The sequence below is a fragment of the Aegilops tauschii genome, chromosome 6 (genome assembly GCF_002575655.3).
Source record: "Aegilops tauschii subsp. strangulata cultivar AL8/78 chromosome 6, Aet v6.0, whole genome shotgun sequence".
In the NCBI taxonomy this organism is placed as follows: Eukaryota; Viridiplantae; Streptophyta; class Magnoliopsida; order Poales; family Poaceae; genus Aegilops; species Aegilops tauschii.
In genome coordinates, this window is record NC_053040.3 from 71,648,573 (window position 1) to 71,655,506 (window position 6,934).

Genomic DNA, 6,934 nt, shown 5'->3' on the forward strand with positions numbered 1-6,934 from the left:
ATACCCCTCTGATTATGAACATGAATATGATTTGTGAGTAGTTACGTTTGTTCCTGAGGACATGGGTGAAGTCTTGCTATAAGTAGTCATGTGAATTTGGTATTCGTTCGATATTTTGATGAGATGTATGTTGTCTTTCCTCTAGTGGTGGTGTGTGAACGTCGACTACATGACACTTCACCATTGTTTGGGCCTACAGGAAGGCATTGGGAAGTAATAAGTAGATGATGGGTTGGTAGAGTGACAGAAGCTTAAACCCTAGTTTATGCGTTGCTTCGTAAGGGGCTGATTTGGATCCATATGTTTCATGCTGTGGTTAGGTTTACCTTAATACTTCTTTTGTAGTTGCGGATGCTTGCAATAGGAGTTAATCATAAGTGGGAAGCTTGTCCAAGTAAGGACAACACCCAAGCACCGGTCCACCCACATATCAAATTATCAAAGTACCGAACGCGAATCATATGTACGTGATGAAAACTAGCTTGACGATAATTCCCATGTGTCCTCGGGAGCGATTTCCTTTATATAAGAAATTGTCCAGGCTTGTCCTTTGCTACAAAAAGGATTGGGCCACCTTGCTGCACTTTATTTACACTTGTTACTTGTTACTCGTTGTAAATTACCTTATCACAAAAACTATCTGTTACCGATAATTTCAGTGCTTGCAGAGAATACCTTGCTGAAAACCGCTTATCATATCTTTCTGCTCCTCGTTGGGTTCGACACTCTTACTTATCGAAAGGACTACGATAGATCCCCTATACTTGTGGGTCATCACTGCTTGTAGAAGATTTGCTTGATCTGAAGGGCTAAAAGAAGAAAGATCGATTTGTTAATACATATACAAATCAATTAAAACATGTGATGATCACCAGATGCCTTATATAAATATACCTCGCCGGTCTTTGTTATTTGAAGAACAACATTTCCTTCGTCCTCATTGTTCTGGACTTCATCTATTTGTTCGTCTTCATCGAACATCATACCATCACCGGTATTATTCAGATATTGCGAGCCGTCATCTTCTTCATTCTCATATGGTCTCGGGGAGCGTATGATCTCGAACAGGGCGTCTTCTCCTTCTCTGCCGGTATTGTCCATAGCTTTCATTTAATTAATCCAGAAGAAAGATAAAACAATTTAGTATTCAAATTAGAATGCATGCAATCAATAAGGAAAAACTGAATCATAGTAGATAATATCCATCTCGAATAATATCACTAATATATCATCTCGAATAATCCAGATAATATGCATCATCGAATATAATCTCGAATACATCGTCTCGAATATTATCGAATAATATAATCTTGAATACATCATCTCGAATATTATCGAATAATATAATCTCGAATATTATCGAATATAATCTTGAATACATCTCGAGTATTATCACTAATACATCTCGAATATGATCATATATATAACATCACTAGCTAACATCACTCGCGGTGGACACCCAAAGAGAAGGAACAATCAAGGGATCATAGCACGAGTGAGATCCCTGAAGAACTTGCTAGGTATTGAAGAACCTGACGTCCAACGCAAGCATGTAGCGACGGACGTGCTCGTCCTCCTCCCTGACACGATGACGTACCAACCTCCGCGGGGGACGCCAGCCTCTGCACCGAATGTGGCCCATGCGCCCGCCATCAAAGAAGCTCCTACTACTAGGAAAAACACTAGTAGTAGCGTTGGTTTTTTTCTTACTAGTAGCGCGGGGTACCGCGCTACTACTACGACCCTACAACTATTTTTTAGCAGTAGCGCGTATTTTACCCCGCGCTACAGCTAAAAAGTTAGTAGTAGCGCCTGCCACCCATGCTACTACTATTCTGAACCAACGCTAGTACTGTCTATTTACTAGTAGCACACACTTTTACCCTGCTACTACTATGCAAGTACTAGTAGCGCTCCATTTTGACCCAACGCTACTGCTAACTAATTACAAATTAAAAAAAATAAAAATTAGATGCAATATTCATGGATTGAAATCAAGACACGTCTAGTGCAAAGGTCACATAACCATCTCAGCACTTGCAACATTCATGGATGCAACATTGAACATCTCAACTAAAAAAGATCATGTGATCCCATTTAACAACAGACGCAAACAACCAGACCACTTCTCTAGATGTATCTACCAAGGCTCGGAGTTCAAACGTCGGTGGACCCGAACCCTCCTTCCCGCCGGACATTGGCGTCGAGGTACTCCACCTCAGCGACCTTCGGCGTCGCAATCACCTGCACGATCATCTACACGACAGTCTCTGGGCTTCACGGTGAATCCGCCTCCGAGTGTTTGTTTGAAGTGCACGACACCCACCGAGCTTGGTAGTCCGTGTCAATCACCCCTGCACCCACGTCGGGAAAGTAAAAACTTATTAGTTCACGTCCTTGTTCAAATACAGTAGGGTATTTTCTTTCTTTTTAGCACATGCACATGAATCAATAGTAACAACCAGAGGCTGGTCCATACTTGTTGCACGAGATGTGAAGAAGGCCGGGTCCCCTCCTTATTGAATCCAAGGAAGGCACTGCCCCAATACATGAAGAAGGCCAGCTCCCCTCCTTCTGCAAATAGCTCAGGTGCATGAAGTTGCAAGGAATCTGAATACAATGAACTCATTGTAATGTATAATAACAAGAAAAAACCATGAATTCTAAAAAAAGATCATTTTATGAGCCAGGTTGACAGTTTTGAGACACGGGAAAGGATAATGTTGGTAACAGTCGTCATTAACAAGAAAAATGGGCCGAGATTTCTCAAATGACATTTACTTCACCAACAATGATTAGTAGTAGCATCAGCATACCCTCTAATTCAGCATAGGAGTTGCAAGCCAGGGAAAATTAGTCTACTATTTTAAAACTAAAATGAGCATCCTTATGGTGTATGCATAGCACAGTACTAATGTCCATGTGATGTATTTTCAATCTAGTTTATATTCTATTAGTTTTGGACTGTAGGTTAGCGTTATCATGTCAGGTGAATAAGTTGTCTTCACATGCCAAATTGAGCAAGGTTGGGGGTGGGATGCAAATGCAACGGAACCAGTCAAAAGTAGGAACTTGATAAATAGGATTCTTCCTTCAGTAATATCTAATGAATGGGTGTGATCTGCCTTATATCCTAGTAGCAACTAATGCATCATATGATAAGATTAAAAAACTGAAATATTATATCCGAAAAGACTGGATGGTTATACTCTATCGCCATAATTTGTATAGTAAAAAAAGAATCTTGAAAATTTGCCTTAAATGACAGAATTGTCATATGAGAAGAACAAGCATCATAATGTTGATCAAGCTTGCTTATGCTACTGTGTGGATAAACATATATGTACCCATCCCTAAGCTTACAAAGAAGAGTATATCTGTAACCATAAAAGAGTACAAAACTGATGTGGTACTACATACTCATGTGTTGCACAATTAGCTATATGGAAGGAAAAGTGGCACTCCCGCGGATGACTATGGTGGTATAGTTTCTACTTTAAAACCAATTACATTATTTGCACAGTTTTTTGGGAAAATCAGTGATGCCACACAAGCAACTCAAAACCGACAGGGTTCCCAAAAGGTACGTGAGATATTTACTTCAACTCCAACAGGAGGTATATCTATTTCAAATCCAAACATAGATTATAGGTAAAAATACTGCATTATAAACAGAGATCAATGACATCATTGAATCCCACACATAATTTGTTTATCTCCAGTAGGAAATGTTGGCAGAAGATCCAGAATCATTATTAAGTAGTAACATTACAAACATGTTTGGAGCAGCTACTAGCTGAAGTGAGTATGACCCTGAGTGACAGAACAAAAACTTTGTTGGATATTAGATGTGTATTTGCAGATGGTGCAGGTCATGAACCAAAATTATAACCAATTGTTGTACTTGAATTAACTATCTGCAAGCTCTGAAAATTATACCCAAATGGTAAGGACTTTTTGTTTCAGAAACAAATTGTGATGTATGTACGACAAGGGAAAAAATCAACAATTCTGAGGAATCATAAATTATTCCATGGTTTGAGGATGTGATTATGTGAAGAAGCACACGAATCGGCCAAAAATTCTACAATCAGGAGGCAAAATTCTACTACTTGCATGTCTACTACGAACCACATTGGGGACTGAAGGTATGAAACTGTTCAGTTTAGAAGTATTCAACAAAGATACTTCGATCACAGAGCTCAGTATCTACTAGCTTAAATTCAAATGCTTACTCAAGATTGTGATATCATACTGGACTCTGGCTGCACATTAACTACTCTGCAAGGTTTCCATGTAAGAAACTATCCACACAGATACTAAACGACTATTCATATAATTAAAGCTTGACTAAGAACCAACAACTATTCCTATAAAATCAAGATTGATACGGAGCCAACAACTATTACTAGATATAAAGCTTTATCAAAACCAACAACTATTCTTTTAAAAGAATCCACAATGTGGAGTGTGTGTTTACCATAGCTCGAGAGGAGTAGCAGCTAAATCGAGAACCATGACAGTAACAACATTGCAACGAGTTTTAACATCCCCATAGCAAGTCCAAAATAATAAAGGCCTGTTCGGACTCCCTCCTGCTCTCCAACTCCGCTCCGGAGCGGAGCAACATGCAGTGTTAATTTGAGGAGCTGCTAATACGGTGCTCCACCCGCTCCGCTCCCGAGTGGAGGAGTGGAGGGCTACCGAACACAGCCTAACAGTGGTCCCTGCAATCATGAAGGGTCAGGATACGTCAGGTTGCTTTGAGAAATATTATGAAAAAGACTGGCGCCATCAGACTGCACGTCACAAGCAAACAATAGCAAGCCAGCAAGCATCCAGATCCAATACCTTAGGGGAATAAATCTTAAGATTAAAAGTGAAGAGGTTGAAGAATGAGGAGAGGCTGCTGGGTTATCTGTAGCTGCAAGGAGAGACGGCTGATTTTCGTGCTGGAGGGGATGGTCACCGGTCGAATCCAGGTCTCGCCGCCGGCAGTGGCGGCAAGTCCAGGCGGCAATACTACAATGGCTCAACGCCTCAATGCCTGAAGCTCTCTTGGTGCTTTCAAAAGTGGACTCAAAGACATGTGTGGTCCCCTGATGCATGTTTCAATGCTCACATCGGTTACCCCGCATACCAAAGGAAGAACAAAAGATTGACATATAAGCTTTGCAAAAATAAAAACAAGTTGAAATTCGTAAATGTCCAATGAGTGATGCCTTGTTCTCAAGGTTGATACGATCTTTTTGGACAAAGGGTTACATTTGAGGGCATGGTGTAAACTGGCTGATACGAGTTGTTCTCACATTGTTAAGTGGAGCTTTGGTTTATCTTATTGCAGAATGAATAAATATAGCCATATAAACTTTATACTGCAAACAAAAACGTCAAACGATAAAACCACATGAATCTGAATGTTTTTCTATTAGCTGAATCAGATTTACTTGTTAGTTTGACTACACCGGTTCCCTGTTGGATCAAAGAGAAATAGCTCGTCTACTACTTGAATCCATCATTGTAAAGCAATCACATGGCTTACAAGCCAGCGGTCGCATAGGGAAGAATCACAGCCCAGGCAGGCAATTCATCGAGCACCTACCGGGTGCAACCTAAGTAGCTACCAATGGCTCACCAAAGGGGCGGCAGAGGCAGGAAGGTGCAAGAATCAACATACGGGTCGGTGAGGGTAGCTACCGTACTAGTGGAAGGCCTTCATGAAGAGGACTTTGTCGACGAGGCCGGCGTAGCCGCGGATGAGCCCGTCCAGCCGCTCCGGGGTCACGGCCTCCTTGAACTGCACGATGAGGAGGTGCTTCACCACGCCGCCGCCGCTCCGCTCCGCCACAGCCATCGTCGCTCCCTGCTTGTTTTGTCCTACTGGCCGCCTCGGCCTTCGTTCGTCAAGGGTCCATGGCATGGAGGCGTGCTGGATCTCCCTCTTCTCTACGCATCTAGAAGAGAAGACCCGACCAGAAATTAGACACGGGGAGGGAGAGAGATAGGAAGAGAAAGGAGGATGGATTGAACTCGCCGAAGTGAGAGGCGCCGCCGCACCCGAATCCCTAGCCGCGGGGAGGGATGCTAGTGGGCACGAGCGTCAAATCCAGCAGGAGGGGAGGACGCATCGGAGGGTGGCAAGCTCAGGAGGGTACCTGGCGGTGGGAGGAGTCGCCGGAGCAAGACGAGGCTGCCGGCGTATGTGGCTGCGGCGGCAAGGAGTCACAGCATAGAGAGGGAGGGGGAGAAGACTTTCTTTGAGCGGTGTGAGGTAGAGGATGATGCCCTTTAGTTGTAGCGCATGCCCATAAACATGCGCTATTAGTAAGTAGGGTCAACCAGCGGGTTTGGTCGACTGATAATAATAGCGCGGGTTATAAAAAACGCGCTACTACTATTTTATTAGTAGTAGCACGTGTCGTACAACACGCGCTACTACTATGACTTGTCCATGAGGCACGGTTAGAGATATTTACTAGTAGCGTGCTTTTTAGACCACGTGCTACTAGTAATATTACTAGTAGCGCGGATTAATATAGCTCGCTACTAGTAATTAGTAGTAGCGTGGGTTCAATATACCGCGCTACTAGTAAATTCCTACCTATAAGCTTTTTCCCAGTAGTGTCTGGGTCAACGATGGCACCCGGGTTCCTCACCAAGCTGCGCGCCCCTGAAGGTAGCACCTCCCAATGCCACCCCGGCAGAGCCCAGTCCCGGACATGGCGCCTCTGAAGCAGGACGTCGTCTCGAACGGGTCGACGGCTAGGATGCGGGCCGGGCATCGTACGTCCAGAACAAATTGGATCTATGCAAAGTTAACATTTTTTAAATGCTTAATTGTGATTTTTGTAATTCTTTTTCACTTGATTTTGCAAATACATGACAAACTTTTGCAAATACAACATTAAGCTACAGAGTAACATTAAAATATTAT

General features: G+C 42.8%; 1 long non-coding RNA gene across 4 annotated transcripts; it reads right to left on the bottom strand.

Annotated features, from left to right (window-relative positions):
- Positions 1–1,955: 1,955 nt before the first annotated feature.
- Positions 1,956–6,285, bottom strand: LOC109758854 (uncharacterized). Of its 4 annotated transcripts, none has more exons than XR_012187197.1 (5): positions 6,156–6,285; positions 5,703–5,954; positions 4,481–4,727; positions 2,480–2,574; positions 1,956–2,354 (listed from the first exon to the last, which is right to left on the bottom strand). It is a non-coding gene; the product is annotated as an uncharacterized lncRNA (long non-coding RNA). The 4 variants fall into 4 exon arrangements; XR_012187198.1 differs by having other exon boundaries at positions 5,698–5,954; positions 6,156–6,281; XR_002231909.4 differs by lacking the exon at positions 6,156–6,285 and adding an exon at positions 4,852–5,099 and having other exon boundaries at positions 5,703–5,990.
- Positions 6,286–6,934: the final 649 nt, after the last annotated feature.